Genomic DNA, 18,524 nt, shown 5'->3' on the forward strand with positions numbered 1-18,524 from the left:
AGGTTCTGAGGTTTTGCAAGGGGGTCTGGCTGCAGAAACAGAGGACTTAGGCTCTCAGGCTACCAGAACAGGGGTGGGGATCAGCCTGAGAGCCCCAGCGTCTGGCACCGAGTGAGCACTGATGAAGTGTTTGTGGAATGAATGCGTGAACAGACCTGAGCATTTTCTTGCGTTGTGACTGGCTGTTAATGTCCGTCGGTTTCAGGCTCTTCACCCACAGCGGGGGCTACGGGTCTCAGCCTTGCAGATGCTGGACAGAGCTCCGGAGTCCCTGGGTGAGGGGCAACACCCTCCCCTTCCAGAGTCCTGAAGGTACCTCTGCTCGAATATGATTGTATTCCCTCTCCGGCTCTCCCCTTCGAGAATCTTGCCCTCACTCCCGGCTCACTGGCTGCATGCTGGAGGTGGAGGCGTTCTCGCCACTTTATGTATTTATTCACTCATTTGCCTGAGGCTCTCTACTGAAACCCAACTCTGCGCCCCTGTCACCTCTTCTTTCCGAAAAATCACTTTCAGAGTTTGCAAAGGAGGCTGGAAGCGTGTTAAGGCTTCAGGAAGGTCCAGTGCGTCGGTAATATTAACACCGTGGGAAAGAACTGCCCATAAAGCAGCTGTTATGTGGACCGATTCCCTTCCACGGGTGGGCAAACCATGAAATGGGTGGAGGCAGAATGAATACACCATTTTTCTGTCTGCTCTGTTCCCTCACTGTCCGACCCTAAGCATTTTTCCCTCTTGTTGCGGCACATTAAATTATGGTGAATCCACCAGTTGAATTTGAGACAGTCACGAAAAAGTGATGGTTAAAAAGACCAGATTGTTTCTTGGAATGCAGGGATGAAACAGCACCCTTTCTCATTCTGTGGCCTGTAAAAATTGCCCACCAGGTCCCAGGCCCCAGACGGTCCCTGGAGCTCTCTAAGGACAGAGGAAGGTACCCATGGTCTCGAACTGGGCTGGGCCAGGTGATTTGGGTGCTAATGTGTGCCCTTTCTCTCACTAACCAGAGCCCACACTCCCAGACCCTTAGGGCTCAGGAGGCAGGAAGCTCAGTTCCCGGGACTCTGCCTTCGCTCTCCTGTAGTGTGGTTTGCATGAAAGATGGGGACAGCGGTGCAGTGATGTTAGAAGGAGGAGACAGTGTCGGGTGAAGCATTTGGAGACCGTCACCCTGGAGTGAGGATCCCAGCTCCCTCATGGACCAGCTTGCTTTCATGCTCTTGACCTTGGCTTGCACATACATCATCACATTTGATCTCCATAATTTTGAGACGGTGGAATCCTCCTCCTCATCCCCCAGGTTTGAAGTCAAAGAAACTGAGGCACATGTTTAGTAGCTGCTTTAAAAACGACGTAGAGGGCGCCTGGGTGGCTCAGTTGGTTAAGCGACTGCCTTCGGCTCAGGTCATGATCCTGGAGTCCCGGGATCGAGTCCCGCATCGGGCTCCCTGCTCGGGGGGGAGTCTGCTTCTCCCTCTGACCCTCCCCCCTCTCATGTGCTCTCTCTCTCATTCTCTCTCTCTCAAATAAATAAATAAAATCTTAAAAAAAAATCAAAAACGACATAGAGAATGAGAACTAGAGAAGCCAGATTCTGACCCCGGCCTCTACCGCCTACTGTCTGACCTCGGTAGGTCTCTGAGCTTCCCCGTCCTCACAGAAGCAGGGCCTCGCAAATGCTTCGTAAACTCCAACCGTGTGTCCCTTCCCACATGCCGGGAGAAATCCGTGCTCAGCGAGGGAGCTGCGCAGACTCTGGGCAGGAGTAGCTTGGCCCGAGTCACTTGGGAGCAACTTGTCTGAGGCGGACCCACCACGGGGTCGGGGGGCTGGCAGGGTGGGCCTCTGAGGGTTCGCCGTCATCCTCCGTTTCCTTCTGCCGTTCTCACCATGGCTGTGAAGAGCAAGCCTTTTGCTCTGCTCTGGCCACCGGCCTCCCAGCCTCAGCAGAATCCCCCCCACATCCACATCCCCCTCAAAACGGTCTGTCTGCTGACAGCCAGACTGGAGGCAGGGAGGCCACTGAGGAGGCCTTGACAGGGAGTTCTCCAGGAGAGGGGGATGGGGACAGGAGAGGGGGATGGAGCCAGGAGAGGGTGACGGGGGTGGGAGAGGGGGATGGCCGTGTGATGAAGATGAGGGGCAGATTGAAGGTGGGGAACAGACAGAATCCAGGGCTCTGCAGCAGATTGGAGGCAGGAATGAGGGTGGGGAGGAGCGTATGAGGACCCCCAAAGGTCCATGTTGGCCCCCGGAGGACCAGGTTTGGGTGGAGACGTTGAGTTTGACTTCTTCTGCAGGAGAGGCAGGCGAGGATCTGATTTCCAGAGCCTCCTCTGCCAAGGGAAGCGGGGAACCTGGGGGGTGGGGAGAAGACAGGCCGGGTCTGGGGAGCCCCGTTGGATCCTCTGTTCTCTCCTTTAACCCCTCGCATAGCGCTCACACGGATGGGTAAGCAGGATGCTTAATGACCATCCGGTCAAGGCCCCTGGCCTCACAGCCTCCTTTGGCCAGAGATCTCCTCAGCCTGTTTACCCATCCTGACCTTCAAACTCATCAAAGGCAGATTTCATTTTCGGAAACTGTCCATTTGCTTTTCTGCTTGCTGAGGCAGCCGTCGCTTTAAGAGGCCTGTCCAGATATGGGCTCAAACAACCCACCCCCAAGTCAGCGCTGAGCGTGTCAGGGGGAGGCAGCAGCTCCCTGGGCCTAAGCCCCAGGCCCATGGGCCAGGTCTGTTTCTCCTGATAGGACATGCGAGGCAGGAATCTTGGGGACTCTCAGCCCCTCTGGCTGACCTGGGGTTGGCAGCATCGGCCCCAGGAATGTGACTTTCCTTCAAGCAAGAAGAAGGAGCTTACTGTTGGGGGCAGGGGGTCGAGAGGAGCAGAAGAGTCCTGGAAAAGTACTCACCTGATCTAAGGGCTCTGAGCTGCTCTGTGTTTCTTCTTGACCCTCTCTCCCCGAACCTTCCCGGCATCTGTTTGCTGCTCTGCAAAATTCATCCCACAAATATTTTTTACGTGACAGGTGTACCTTAGGGGTTGGGCACGTGGCAGGTGAGAGAATCCTGCCCTCTTGGAACGTATGTTCCAATGAATTAAAAGCAGGCATAATACTGCTTGCCCTGCTTACCCAGAAGCCCCTGAGATCTCGCCCAATTGCCTCATTTTACAGAGAGGCAAATCCAGAGGGGGAAGGGACTTGCCGAGGGTCACACAGCAAGTCCCCTCAACCCAGGTATCTGGGGTGTTACCCCGTGGGGCTCCCAGTACCCCAGGCTGCTCATAGGAGTTAAAGTAGGTCACCTGTGTGTCACGGTTGCTAATGTTGTAATTGGAGGAAAGAGCTAGGTTTGGAGACCCAGCCATCGCTGCTGGCTGCCTCCTTCAGCCAAGAGCCTGGCAAGGGGCTGTTGGCCCCGGAGTCTGGGGTACCTGCCCACCTTCCCTCACTGACAGTGGGGCCCAGGTAGGGCCTGGAGGTGATGGAAAACATGAGAATGGGGACACTGCCTTTGAGCTTTACACACTCTACCAGGAGGCCGGGACTGGGCCTTAAAGAGAGGCCCAGACGTCCGGAGCCGCCTCTCTGGGCTGAGGCTGAGCCTGGGGCTCTATCAGGCCCTGGTGGGACCATCACAGTCCGGTTCCCAGGAAGCCTCTGCGACAACCCGGAGAGCTGATCTCGGAGGCTCGGTTATTAGCAGAGCCCATTAGCAGCATTTTTTTCCTGCTATTGCATTTTTACAGCCCATAGCTCCTCTGGATAGCATTTTCCCTGTTAAATCAGATGTTTTGAGAAAAAAAAATAAGAAGCACAAAAAGAGGGAAAAAAATGAATCATAATCATAACCATAAATCATAAGTCACGTTACTGTGAGCGGATGGCTTCCTGGGATCTATGAATCGAAGGCAGTGTGTGGGAAAGCTCGCCGTAATGAGGCAGCAGGGGAGGCCGGGTCTTCCCAGGGGGTGTCCTCCACCAGCCTGATATTTCACACAGCCTTGCTTCCAGATGACTTCAACCTCCGGGAGGGGTGGCCCATTTATCAGGAGGCTGGGGGTGGGCGAGGGAGGGAGCCAACAGGGAAACGTGAATCTCCAGCAGAGAATGACGGTGGCCCCAAACCCTGGCTGATGATTCTAGAAGAGGTGAAGCACCGTCCAGGACCCCCCCCTACCTTTCCTGCCCTGCCCAGGTTTCAGAAGGTTCAGAGTCCTTGTCCAGGATGCGGCTGAGGGCCCCAGAAGGCGTGCGTTCCCGTGGCCCACACTCTGGCTTAAGAGCCAGAATCCTTTATGGATGAGACGACTCACATGGGCAGCCGGTGGGGGCTCCCAGTCCCAGCCGGCAGCACCTCTGTGATCCAGCCAGCTCTCCTCTGAGCATACATAAATCAACTACAAGAGGACTTGGGGAAACTCAAAGAGGAGAATTTAAAAGAAGGCTCTGGATAAACATAAGATATAAAGCACGCTAGCACTTGGGAGAGGCTCGGGCTCTGAGGGAGGGGGGAACAGGATAGTTCAATGTTTATGAGCAAGTGGCAGATCTTTCTACTCAGACTTCAGGAAGAGGAAATGAGCACAGAGAGGTTCAGGGACTCGCCCCAGGCCACACAGCGACTGCTCCTCATTCAGGCTCAGGATCATTCATCCTCATGGCTCAGTCAGCAAGAAGTACTGAGCACTGCTAGGGCCAGGCCCTGACTGGGGGACACAGAGAGTGAAGCTACACCCCGACCGTCCGAAGTTCCTGACACGGCGAGGGAAAAAGGCACTAGAGTGAGTTCCATGGTTCATTCCCTGAGGGATTTGAGGCAACAGCCAAAAATGCTGTATCAGAGGCAGGAACAAAGATTCGGGGGGCGACAGTGGGAGAGATGGTCTCTGTGCGTGCTGGGGGCAAGGAAGTTGTGCTAGAGGGAGAACGAAGGAGACCCTCTCCTTAATCATGCTTCAGCCTGATCTTGAAAAATGGGAGTTTACCTGGAACCGAGGACTCAGAAGTGCGCTCCGGGTAGAGGAAAAAGTCTATGCAAAGGCCCAGAGGTAGGGAAGAGCGGGGTGCGTGCCTCACTGCGAACACTCCAGGGGCTGCCACGCAGAGGTAGGGAGGAGGCCAACTGGGGGAGGGCAGCAGAGGCCAGGCTGGGAAGGGTTTTGGGGCCATGGAGTCTGGACTTTGTCCCATAGGCAATGAGGGGGCACAGACAGATCCTAGGAGGGAGAAGTGTCAAAGTGAGGTGGGCATTCTAGAAAGATCCTTTCCACTGTGGTGAGGCTGATGAAGGCAGGAGGCCAGCCAGGGTGCTGGAAATGAGGAAGTATCTGGCAGAGGGAACTGGCAGTGGGGAGAGAGGATGGAGGGAAGTTTTGATAGAGATATTTCTATGGAAGAGACTGAGAAGGGCTTTTTGGGGGTGAGGAAGGCAGGTTTCCTGGCTGCCGCTGAGGTTCCAGCTTCGGGAGAACTCAGATGGGGGGTGATAGTGTTAATTTTTGAGCATCCTGACCCCCGGCCTCATCTGCTCTCTCTTGTTAAGAAACCCGAGTAATGTAAAGAAGCCAGGTTTAGAAGTCTGGCAGATGCAGGTTCTAATCCCAACTCCTCTATCATCTGCTGTGCAACCTCGGAGAAGTCACTTCCCCTCTCTGAGCTTCTAGGCTCCAGTTTCCTTATCTGGAAATGGGATAACTTGGAGGCAGGGCTGGCTTGAAGATTACAAAATATGTATTTCAGGTGAGTCCCAGCAGGCAACAGACCGCTCACTCAAATGGGATCACTTGAGGAGAGTTGAATAAAAGGACAGTTTACGGAGATCCAGGTGGGAAGCAGGGAAATCTCTAGGACGGCGCTGTGCCCCAGGTGACAGCGGTCCCAGCTACCACCCCCAGGCCCGAGTGGGGAGGGCTGCCTGGTGGGAGCTTGTGACCTTCAGTCTCAGGACGCAGTCGCCGCCCCTTCATTCCCATCCTGAGCCCCTGGTCTCAGGCAGTCTGTGCCCTGGGGACCGAGTATATGTCTCCTCTCGAGTGTGAGAGAAGCAGTGGGAGGCCCCAGCCAACCATCAGCCTATGCAAAGGTCAACATGGATCCACACCCTTGACCCCAGCCGCCTTGATCCTGACCAAATTGGATGGTGAGGCCAAGGCAAGCTATGATACAAAATCAAATTTATCCACAGCTCTCACCACCAGGACCTCAAATTATCTTTTTCCCTGTCTGTGCCCCATCCCTCTGTACCCCCTTCTTTTCTTCCCTCCCTCTCTTTACCTCCCTCCCCCTTTCTCCTCTCCCTCCTCCTTCCTCCAATCTTCTCTCTGCCCTCTCCCCGTACCTTCCTCAACAGCCAACACTCAAAGAGCCGCTCTCCAGCCGGAAGTGCCCTCCATTTTGACTTAACATTTCTAGCGAGAGAGGGAGGTGTGGGGTTAATTGTTTAGGCGTTGGGGTCCCAGCCACCCTGGGACTGTGTCTAACACACAGGGGCTTTCAGGGGCTCCGGGGGTGGAGAGACTTAGCATTCCGTTAGTGCTCAGAGTTCCCGACCCTCCGGAGAGAGTGGCCCGCATCAGGGTCTGCCTGCCCGACGGCCTGGACCATCCATCCAGTGGGGTGGAGGTCAGTCCCGGGGACGCAGCAGGTGCTCTGTGTGTGTGCTGGGGGTGGGGGGACTCAGCCAGCACATTGGCACTATTTCAGGTGACCAGCGAAGGACAAGGAAAGACAGGAACCACCTAGAGGGAACCTAGTGCGTGCCCGGCACTGGGCAAGGGCTTTCATATACTCTACTTTTGACATTGGCTATCCATGGTACTCACCATATTATAGATGAGAAAAGCAATATCGGGGGCCAGCTAAGGGCTCCTGTGTGTGATGGGTCCTGCGAGGACAGGGAGCAAGAAGAGTACAGGGCAACAACCTTATCAGTTGGGCGTCTACCATGTGCCAAGCACAGGGCTGTTACGAGGACGACTGTTTTCGTCTCCTACAATTCCAGAAGGGAGTGGATGCAGCCAGTGCTCAAAACCCTGGGATGTCAGGGCTGGATGTTGGCGGGCATCTTCTAGAAGCCCAACTCCTCCATTGAACCAATGGGCAACTGAGTCCCAGAGGGAAGAAGTGGCTTCCCCAAGCCACATGGCAAGTCTTCTCGTTCTACCTTGCACCGTCGCTTCTCGAAAATGTTCATTCTGCTTCTAGGCTTCCCTGTTTTGAAGTTGATTCTTATTCCCCTACTTAAACAATTAAGCTTTAATACACCAAAAACAGATCATTATCCTCCTAAGGTTTAAAAAGCAAGATCGCTATTTGTAACACAGCAATTAGCGACCTTCTGGTGCTTCCTCACTTCCTTCTTCTCCAAAGGGCTGAGATCGGGAAGTTGCAGAGGACCCAGCAACTGGGGGGCTGGCCACAGCCACCCTGGAGCAGGCAATGGGGGTGCTGGGATCTTGGGAGCCGGATATGCTCCAGAAAGGGAGGGAAGGGTCGGGCAGACATGGAGAGTTCTCTTTGGGGGTGCTGGCTTGGTTCTGACAGCCCTGGAACTTTCCTTTCTCCACAGCTCCCCAAGGCACATCACTGCACTGGTGGAATAAAGATGCCGCCCACCTCTGGGGATGATGAGCGTGAGAATCAACTGTAGCAGCAGGTGTAAGTTCTTCCCATAGAGGGTCTCTAAGGGGCCCATGAGCCTTGGCAATGGAATGGAACGTTCGGATGTTTTTTAATTGTTCTGGAAGCAGGATCCATAGATTTCATTAGATTTTTTTTGTAATGGCAAAAAGAAGATTGATTTATTTTCATATCCCTTTTCTTATGTAATATACACAAAGAAGAGTATGTAAGGTGTATGTGTATAACGTAAAGAATAAGGAATCAGAGGTCGTGCACCCATCATCCAGATTGAGAAATAGGACACTGTCACCATCTCAGACACACCCAGCAGGCCCCTCCCAGATTGTATCTCCCTCCTTCCCACCGAAATGACTGCTTTCCTGAGTTTTTAAAGAATTATCATCCCCTCGCTCTCTTTATAGTTTTCCTGCCTATGTACTTATTCCTAAATCGCATGTTGTTTAGTTATGCCCGTTTTTGAACTGTTAATGGATTTATACTATAAACAGTCAGACTTGGTTTTCGAGTGCCACATGACATTGCTTTTGGGCTCTATCCCTGTCGACGTGTGGACCTGAGGTTTGCTCCTTTTCTCTGCTCTCCTGTCCTGCTTTCTCTCACTCAGCCATGGCCCACCAGGTCCTGGATGTTTCGGGGTATTTCCAGGATCTGACATTTATGGACAATGTTCTGTGGATGTTCTCTTATATGCATGCAAGCATTTCTCTAGGGAAAATAACTGGCAAGAGGATTGTTGGGTCATGGCTATGTGCATATTCAGACAGTGCCGAACTGTCTCCAGAGTGTTTCTACCAATTTACACGTCCATCAGCTGTGGAGGAGAGTTCCAGTTCCCCCCACACCCACCCCACCAGTGCCGATACTGTCATTTTCCATGTTGTCAATCTGGGGTGTGTTTGGGGTGAGGGGCTTGGTCATGTTACTTAATTTGCATGGCTTCGGTGTTTAGTAAGACTGAGAACTTCGTATACATCTGTTGGCCATGGGTTTCCTCCTTGTAAAATACAGTTCAGGTCTATTACCCACTTTTCTGTAGAGTTGTGTGTTTTGTTATTGATTGATTCAGATAGGGTTTTGGGGTTGTTTTGGTTTTTATATTCTAGACATCAATCCTTTGCAGTTATAAGAGTTGCAAATATCTTCTCACACCATGGCTTGCCTTTTGATTTGCATTGCCATGTTTCCAAAGGTAAGATTGAGAACCACTTACCTTAGGGTTCTATGAGCAGGAGGAGCATGAGCTGGAAAACCCCAAACTTTTGTTAAGCTCAATGGTATTACACACATTGAACTGGAAATTAAGAAGTCCAGATTTGTAGCTTCTTTTGAAATTCCAGAGGATCCGGGCCTGCAGCTCCTGTGTAGTGGGGGCTGTGAGTAGACAGAGGGCAGGTGTTGTCCTTCACCCCAGTTCCTATTGCTTCCCAGACACCGAGGGTCTGTCGCTGCTTATCATCCTTAGGCGGCCCTGGAGGTTCCCTTCCATTGGCCTTTTTCAGCTGTGTATGTCCTTTGTGGGCCTTCGTGTGTGGTTAGCACCCTGCCCCTTGGCACCCGTCACACCACACAGAGCTGCACCTGGTCCTGTGGTTGTCATCGTTTCTACTGTCACGTGGCTGTGTCCAGTAGGACCATGACTTAGAGCCGATCTCCATCCTGAGTCCTGAGCAAGAGGAAATCTCACTTTCTCTTCTGAGCTGGTTTGATCAAAGCCTTCCCCTAAGGACCTGGCTCCTTCAGGAGCACGGAGAGGGAAGAAGGGTCCCAGAAGCAGGTGCCATCATCTGTTTGGGAGAACCGGTGGTGACCGACGTGAGCACAGGATCATCTTCAGAGAGAGCCCATCCCCTTGAGGCCCGGAAGGAGGAGAAGAGACAGCTAGAGCTGAGTTAGTTGGTTTCCTATTTATCTGAGGACAGCTTGGTTCCCACCTCATTTACATCCATTAGTGTGCGGAGTCTTGAAGGTCCAAACTCTGGGTGTCTGAGATAAAACAGAATTATACAACCCACTACAGCTGGTTCTACACCCAATACGGGAGGGTTGACAGGCCCGAAGCCGAGGGGGCTCTTTAGCGCAGCTCATTTCTTGCACACTTATTCTGTACTGCTGCTGTGCTAGGAGCTCCTACCTACAGTGTCTTATTTTTGCATTAACACAATTACGCGTGGTGTAGAAACTCAGTCCTCATGTTCAGACTCAGAAATGGAAACTTGTCAGGGGACCCAGTGTAACAGAACAGCACGGTGGTTCCCCACTTGGGCGTTGGAGTTAGACCCGTCTGGATTCCCAGCTCTGGAGTTAGACCTGTTGTCTGGGTGTTCCTAGACAAACGACTGTTTTGGAGCCTCGGCTTCCCCACCAATAAAATGGGAATAACAGCGTACTTATGGCTCGAGGTTTGTGTGAGGATGCAGTGAGCCAGGTCGTGAAGCATTTGGCACAGGGCTCCCACAGAACCAGGATGAGAAGGAGCTGGGCAAAAAGCCGAATTCTCGCATCTCTGGGGTTCACCATACCTCCCACTAAAGCACTCGCTCTCTGTGAGCCACAGACACAAAATGCCCATTTCCTGCCGAGACCTGCCAGGTACCAACCCCTCCTCCTCACCCCTCTTCAGAGTCCCGTTGTCCTGGCAAGGACGCATACACAGCTGTGGGCTGGGCATGCTCTGTGTCCATTCTGTGGGGATGCCAGCTGGGAGAGGTTCTGGGGGGGGTGGATTCTACATCGCCCCCCCCCCCCAGTGTTAGTCACTGCCCATCCTCACTGGGGAAAACCTGGGGCAGGGCATAAACATTCACATTTCGCTTGGCATTCCCCATCATTGTTTTCCTTCTTTCTCTGAGCAGCTCTCCCATCAGCCCGAGGCCATCAATGAAGATGGGGATGCCCATGTTCCCATAAACAGTCGGAGTGTAGAGGACCTACGCTACAGGCCTGCAGAATGATGTGGAACTTTCTGCTTTGTTCTGGACAGATCTAGAAATGGGTCAGAGGAGAGCCTTTCTGGCCTCTCCCCTTCTGCTCCAGAGTCTGACCAGCCCCCTGCAGTTAGCTGGGTTCATTTCAGCCCCCTGAGCCTACCTCTCAAGGTGGACCTTCTATAGAAGGCCTCCCCGCCTCTCCAGGAGAGTGTGGAGATGAGAGTGGGCTTTGGGGTGGCTACCTGGGCTTGAATCCTAGTGCTGCCACTCACTAGCTGTTTGTCCTTGGGAAAGTTACTGAACTTCTCTGTGCTTATGTCCTTATCTGTAAAAAGGGGATAATAATACATAGCAGGTGGTTGTGCGCATTCAACAAATGGGGGTGGGGGTGGGGGTGGATAAGGCTTAGAACAGGGCCCTGCTCAGAGTGAGCACTCCGTGTTGGCTCTCACTCTCGTCCGAGTCAGGCTTGTGCAAGAAGCATGGGCTTTAGCTGGGTCCCTCGGCTAAGTTGCCCTGTGACCGTAGCTGTCTCTTTTGATCTCATTGAGCCTGATCTGGGTTGCCCACCCCTGAAGGGTGGTTGCAGAACCAGTGTGTCACACAGGCCCTGTGCTCAGAAGGGCCCTACGCTTGGTTGTGCTCTGCTGTTGCCATCTTGAAATGCCTATTAACTTTGAAGTATTTAACACCGAGTCCTGCAAATCATAGCTTACGTTTCTCTCTCCTGTCTTGTGCCTCACCCTGGCTGGGCTGGCCAGCAGGGCCCATGACTGGTCCCTTAGGGGCCACCCAGGCACAGAATTCAGGGCCTCCTGCTGGCTGTCCCTCCCCAGGAGTGGCTGGGTCCTGCCAGGGGTCACCAGGCTCTGCTCCTCTGAGGGCACAAGGGGGACTGTTCCCCACCAGGTGACACAGGAGCTGTTTTCAGTGGAAACTTTTCAGCATGGGATTCTGACCTCGGAGTGGGTTGATTTAGGCTATTTGCTGCCGTGGAACTGACCATATATTTTCTGTATATTAGGTGATTTCAAGAAAAAAAAATCAATTTTAATAGCAGCAATCAAAACTGTAGAAACCTCCAGCCGGTATCATAGTGCTGCTTTATGTCTGGGTTGATAGGACAGGAAGGCAAAAAGCCAGAGGTCCCCCAGCTCCCTGCTGCCTCCCCAGCCCCAGGGGTTAGGGTAGAGGGAGGGAAAGGGTGAGGGGATCACATCAGAGCAGACGGAAGCCTCCCCGACAGCAGCTCTTCAGATCTAACATGTCATGTTACAGCTGGTTAATCTTTGAGCCAGAATATATTCTCTATTTGATGATAATTATTAATTGTTTAATAGTCAATTCAGGGGCGCCTGGGTGGTTCAGTCATTAAGCGTCTGCCTTCGGCTCAGGTCATGGTCCCAGGGTCCTGGGATCGAGCCCCACATCGGGCTCCCTGCTCAGCGGGAAGCCTGCTTCTCTCTCTCCCACTCCCCCTGATTGTGTTCCCTCTCTCGCTGTGTCTCTATCAAATAAATAAATAAAATCTTTAAAAAAAAAAAATAGTCAATTCATACTCATGATTGAAAATCCAAAAGGCATAAAAGGATAGAGAGAGAAGAGTCTCCCTCCCGTCCTCCTTCCTGGAGGCAACCAGTGTTCTCTGTCTCTTGTGTGCTTCCAAGAGATAGTTTATTTATATTCAAGAAAAAAAAAATTATACTATATATTCATACTCCTCTGTTTCGTCCATTGTAATACAAATGGTCGCATACCATGTCCGCTGTCTGCACCTTGCTTTCTCATGATGTATCTCAGAGACAGTTCGTTATTCATCCATATTGAGTTTCTTTGTTCTTTTATATGGCTGCATAGTGGTCTGTTGAAAGAGAGAACCCGAATTTATTTAAGCAGTCCCCCACTGATGGATGGTAGGTTGTTTCCATTCTTTAGAAGTGTGAGTCTTTAACAAATTCTGTTCTCCCTCATCCCACTATTGACAGGACTTGTTTAAAGCAGCAAATAGTGCCATTCCCTTCTGAGTCATTCAGCCTTCCTTATACAGCATCTGTATGCGCTTCCAGATGCCCAACTGGAAGACACAGGCCTCTTCCCTTCCTTGTCCTTCTCTCCTACCCTTCCTTCCCCTCCTCCATCTCCCTCACCTCCCACCTCTCAGACATCCCTGCCTACCTCTCTCCTTCCCTACAGTCACCTCCTGAGACCAAGGCTCCACCACGTTGGGCTTGGACTATTGCAGTACCCTCCCCTCCTGTGGATGGAGACCACAACAGGTCACTCTTCCACCTAAAGCCCTTCCATGGACTGATGCCCAGGAAATGAAAGCCCCAAATCCTCACCACCACCCTACCCCATCTCTTGCGATCATCCCCCACTCATTACCCCAAAGCCACATACCAAACTCTTTCCTGTCTCTGAGCAAATGTACATACTGTGCCTTCTGCCTGCAACACCATCCCCACTTCGGTACCTTCCTTCACCTTCCTAACGCCCACTCGCTTGAAGTCTCAGCTTAGAGGGCATTCTTCCCCCAGAGACCTGCCCTGACATCCCACCTAAAAGCAGCCGTCCACCCAAAGTGTCCAGCCCTGCCTTCTTCATTCCCTTACTTCATCCGCCACTGTGTGTAGTTATATATTTGCTATGTGTGTGTGTGATGAATGTCTGTTTTCCCCACTGTGATATAAGCCGTCTGCGGGCAAAGACGTGTATCCTATTCACTACTATGTCTCTTGTCCTGAGTGTGGGGCCTCATCAATGTTTGTCAGACGAATGAACATTTTTGAGCACTTGTTCATTGCCGGCCTCACACTCAGCACAGGACATCCCCAGTTTCCCAGCACCCACTGAAGCACCCAAGTAGAAACCAGAGGGAAGTGCACCTTCCTGGTCACACGACCCGATGAGGAAGGGCTAACGCTACCACAGATGAGGTCTGGAAGGCTAAGGACCATTCCATGGGTGAGGAAGAAGGGAAAGGAACTTTTGGCAGAGGGGACAGCCTGAGCAAAGGAACAGAGACATTAATGCTCACAGCCTGTTGGGGGAAGAGCGTGTCATCCCAGGACAGCTGGGACGCAGGTGTGCGGTGAGAGGGGACAAGGTCAGCTGGGAAATGTCACTGAGGTCCTGCCGTGGTGGGTCAAGGAATTTGAGCATCTTTGTTTTTTTCTATTTGTTTGTATCCCTAGCCCTTCTCTTGGTGCTGGACATTCAGTGCAAGTTCAACAAAAAATACCGGATGCAAACTGCTGTTACCTCTGTTTGACAGAAAGGGAAACCAGTGGCCCCAGGTTCCAAAGTGACTTGCCTTGCACTTTCTTACTCTCCTCTGTCGTGTTTATTGGAAGTTCCTCGTATTTGTTGGGGGAAGCTAAGCTGCTGTGACAAAGACACTGTCATCCCCACCCCACCCCCGCCCCGCCCAAATCCAGTAGCATAAAGCACAAAGATGTGACCTTCTCTTTTTTGTACCAGCTTTGGGTATGCAGATGCCGTCACTCAGTCATCTGGTGACTGGGTTCTTTCCATCTCAGTTCTCCACCATTCCCTAGGGTGCTGTAAACATCTACGGGGTAAAGCTGGGTCTCAGCCACGTCCTGGCTGCAGCAGAAGGGAGGTGAAAGAAATCAAAGAGGAAGTGTGCCCGTTGTCTTAGAGGCTCTGTCGCAGCCGGGGCACACGCCACTTTTGCCGACAAAAGAAGGTACAAGGCAAGAACTTGGCCGCGGGCGCGCCTGGGTGGCTCAGTCGTTGAGCGTCTGCCTTCGGCTCAGGTCATGATCCCAGGGTCCTGGGCATGCAGGTCCTCCGCATCGGGCTCCCTGCTCGGCGGGAAGCCTGCTTCTCCCTCTCCCACTCCCCCTGCTTGTGTTCCCTCTCTCACTGTCTCTCTCTCTCTGTCAAATAAATAAATAAAATCTTAAAAAAAAAAAAAAAAAAGAGCTTGGCCTAACTGCAAAGAAGGCCAGGGAGTGTAGTCTAGCTGGGCAGCGAGGTGCCCACCGCAATCCCACCACCCAGGAGGAAGGCAAGAACGGACCTGGTGGACAGCCAGTGAGAAACGTGCTGTAGCAGAGCCCAGGTCATGATGAGCAGGTGGCTGGAGGCTCAGCAGGTGGGCGGCTCCAGGTCCCTGGTACTTTCATCGCCAGGGACTGCAACCATGAGCCTTCTGCTGCCAGGACGAGGATCTTGGGCTTCCCCTGGCTGGGCCTGCCCATTTCTCTGCACGATGCTCTCAGTGGTCACACCTGTCCTCAGCCCCTCTACTTACCTTTCGTTCCTGGCTGGTGATGACTCCGAGCCAAACCTGGGCTTCGGCCTTGCTACTCAGTAAAGAGACGTGGTCAGCGAGTTAAGCAACAGGATCCACAATCTAGAGGCTCATAGGAACTCTGTGGCAGAACAAACTCTTTTAAGCACTTGAGAAGTAAATTTTGAGATACAGAAACAAGCCGAGAATTACAAACCTTTATTCTCCGGTGATTAACATGGGCCCCAGCTATGGACTGGAATATTTGTGTCCCCCACCAAATATTGAATCTTAAGATACATGGTGATCCTATTAGGACGTGGGGTCTTTGGGAAGTGATTAGGTCATTAGGGGGAGCCCTTGTAAATGAGACTAGTGCCGCTATTATAAGAGGCGGGAGAGATCCCTTGCCCAATCCCCTGTGTGTGCTTGAAGCCAGAAAGCGCTGTCTGTGAACCAGAGGCAGACCCTCACAAGACACCCACTCTGCTGGCGCCTTGAGCCTGGACCTCCCAGCCTCCAGAACTGTGAGAAATACATTTCTGTTATTTATAAGCCCCTCAGCCTACGGTGTACTGTTCCAGCAGCCCGAACGGACTAAGACAGCCCCCGAAGACTCTTCCTGCTGATATGGCAGTAGCCAAGTAGGGCTCACGATACGTACCGAAAGGAATAAAACTGCATTTAAAAGTTCTGTAATATAAATCAAATTGGACTTGCATTACAAAGAGTATAAAAACCTCATTAATATTAAAATTAATAATAGCTAGTATTTATTGAGCACTTCCTGTGTCACGTGCTGTCTGACACCTTACACGATGCGATCTCTCACTCCCTCCTTCCCACTCCACAATGGGATACGATTCTTCACCCCGTTTTCAGCCAGGGAGGCTGGGCTTAGAGAGGTCAGGTGACTTGGCCAACGGACGCAGAGTTAGCATGGAGCAGAGCCAGGGTTTGATTCCAGCTCAGCTCCAGAACCTTCGTTCATAAGAAGCTGCTAGCCCAGGTATCGTGGAAATAACCCTCCCTGAATACCACCCACAAGGCTCTGCACGGCTTCTTCATGCCTGTGGCGCTCCTGGTCTGTCTCTATCCCCATTTTGGCTGGAGAGCTGGAGACACGGGATCAAGTACGCAGGGTTAGGGAGTCCTTCTTGTTGGCCTGACTCTCCTGCAGAGAACAAGGCCATCTGTGCCCTCGGGGGTGGGGCACGGCTCTCCTACATGGGTGGGCAGCCCCTGCAGGCCCTTGGGATGCACCCCATTTCTGGGAAAGGAACGCTGGGCTGCTCTCCCCCCTGAGAAAAGCCAGCAGGCCCTGCCGCCCCACGGAGACACCAGCAAAGGCTTCTCCCCTCCGGCTCCTCTCCATGTCCACAACCCTCTGCCTTGTCGTTCTCACCTCCTCTTGCGGGTCCAGGGCTAAGGTCTTCTTCCCCATCCTCTCCCCTCCCACCCCTCCTCTCGTCTTCCACTCCATCCTCCTCAAGCAGCCCCTGATCTTTCTAAAATGTTAGCAAAACCAGATAACGTGACCTTCTGCCTCGAAACCTTTCACTTTCCTGTTGCCTGCGGAGTAAAACTTGGGCCTGGCGCCTGAGGCTCTGCACGACCCGGCGGTGCCTCCTCTCCAGGCTCTCGCCCATCACCTCCTCTGCCGCCCCTCCTCCCCAGCCCAACGGGTGCTCCCCCAGCTGCAGATAAGTAGGGAAGGGGTGGGGGGAGGGCCTGTGAACAAATAAACTTGGAAAATTCTGTATTCTCTATGCTTTCTTGGAAATTAGCCCAGTCTTCCCCAGATTTATTTGACCGTGGAAGAAATAATGTCCTGCAGATCAGCTCCTTTGAGCCTGCTGCTGTAGCTGGATGGGCCCCACTCCCCACCCTGTCCTTGCTCACCTCCACACTTTTGCTCCTGCTCCCCTCCCCCCCCACCACCCCCCTGGCCAGAACACCTTCTCTGACCCCCTCTCCCTTAAAAGCCACATTCCCCATGAACCTTCCTGATTTCATTCCAATTGCAGGCCTTCCTCAACCCGTAGCATTAGCCTGGGCCTCTCTCTCTCCCTGACCTTGAACTATAAAGCCAGCCAGGATGTATGGTCACATGTGGTCCGTTTTTGTCTCCTCCCTGCACCATGGGTTTTTTAAGGCAGGGGACTGAAGCTCACTCTCCTTTCATCTCTCACACAGGGCCTGGCACATTATGGGTGCTCTGCAAACATTCCTTGAACAGAACTGAGAAAGGAGATACAAGCTCTGAAGAGCAAAGACGCTGCCCCAGCCCCAGCTCCGGTTCCCATGGCAACCACCAGGGAGGGCTGGCCTGGCTCTGAAGACCCGGGGTTGCCTGGCCCGACTCTCTTGAGCATGACAGACAGGCCGAGAGGCTTCCCTGGAAGTGCAGGAGCAGGTGATGGGGGCCCCCATTTGCCACCATGACGAGCTCTCCATGGCCAGTCTGCGTGTCCTTGGAGAAGCACGTCATCTGTCATTTGCAGACCGGCCGCAACTGAGGGACCCAGGATCAGACTTCCTGACTTACAGCAGCTTGCGTTCATCCTTCCCGAGTCCAGAAATGGCAGAGTTTTTGTCAAGGACCAGAAGGAGCCTATTATGGGGGCCGCAGGCGTGTGCCAGAAACAGGTCCCAAGCCCCGGGCTTGTGTGGCGGGAGGGCAGTGGGAATGAGAGAAGAAGTAGGCAGGGTGGAGTTTGGGGTCCGCTGGGAGAGCCTGGCCGTGCCTGGAGGGGGCGCCCTGCTCCGTGCCGGCCCATGAAGCCAACAGGGACTAGGCACCCGGGAAAGCCAGACCTTCTGATTTGTATGTGAATCTCCGGATTTGAAAAAAAAAAAAAAAAAAGGCTCGAAAACTTTTTAATGTAGGTGAGAGCCCCATATCAGTCCTGCGTGAAACAAACAGCGTTGAATGCGGGGAGCACGGATCCGAGCTTTGCTCTAACAAGCGTGTCAGAATTGCGTGCGGGCTGCTCGTGTTGGAAGTGCGTGTGCGGCCCTGTCAGCCCGTGTTCCACCTGAGGGGCTGTGGTTCCGCGACACGAATATCTCAGAGTCCTGTGTCCGCTCCCACGTCGGGGGCAGGAGCCTGGCTCCAGGCCCTCCCTCCGGCTCCTCGGGGGCAGGGACGGCCCCCCGCGCTCTCTCTCTGCACCTGCCGGCACCAGGCGGCACCACCGAGCCCCTCACCTGCCCTCTGCAGCCAACAGGTCGCGGGCCCAAGCGGGCCTAGCCCAGGGTGGACAGGTGTCCCGCTCTAAGTCGGGGTCCGTGGCAGCCTCTCTCTGGGTCCCGGCCCACACTCAGCCGCCCCCTGCATCCTGCAGCCCCCCTCCCTGGGGAAGACTCCAGAGAGGCAGACTGCTCCTCCCGCCGGCAGAGGAGGGGCCGGGACAGGCTTGCTGCTATTACAAATGGCACTTCACCAGGCGGCCAGGGGTGCTGGGAAGGAGGCGGCTGTGTGGGCCCCCTCTGTCATTTGTCTCCTCCTCTCCTGGTGGCAGGCACAGCCCCCAACCAACTGGAGCTGAGTGGATTGGGTGACGTGTCCCCTCACCCTGACCACCCCGCCCTCCGCTCCGTGCTTGGGGAGAGAGAGAGAGGAGAGAGAGACAGATGGACACAGAGAGAGAGCCTGGGGCCGTGGAAGATAGAGGGAGGGAGGGCCCTTG

At 53.3% G+C, this 18,524-nt stretch overlaps 1 long non-coding RNA gene across 1 annotated transcript; it reads left to right on the plus strand.

Moving 5' to 3' along the window:
* The first annotated feature begins 229 nt into the window (after positions 1-229).
* On the plus strand, positions 230-17,621 carry LOC116638860. Its single transcript, XR_004300719.1, has 3 exons — positions 230-312; positions 7,574-7,662; positions 17,029-17,621. It is a non-coding gene; the product is annotated as an uncharacterized LOC116638860 (long non-coding RNA).
* The last annotated feature ends 903 nt before the right edge of the window (positions 17,622-18,524 follow it).

This window comes from Phoca vitulina, unplaced genomic scaffold, assembly GCF_004348235.1.
Source record: "Phoca vitulina isolate PV1807 unplaced genomic scaffold, GSC_HSeal_1.0 scaffold16, whole genome shotgun sequence".
Taxonomy (NCBI): domain Eukaryota; kingdom Metazoa; phylum Chordata; class Mammalia; order Carnivora; family Phocidae; genus Phoca; species Phoca vitulina.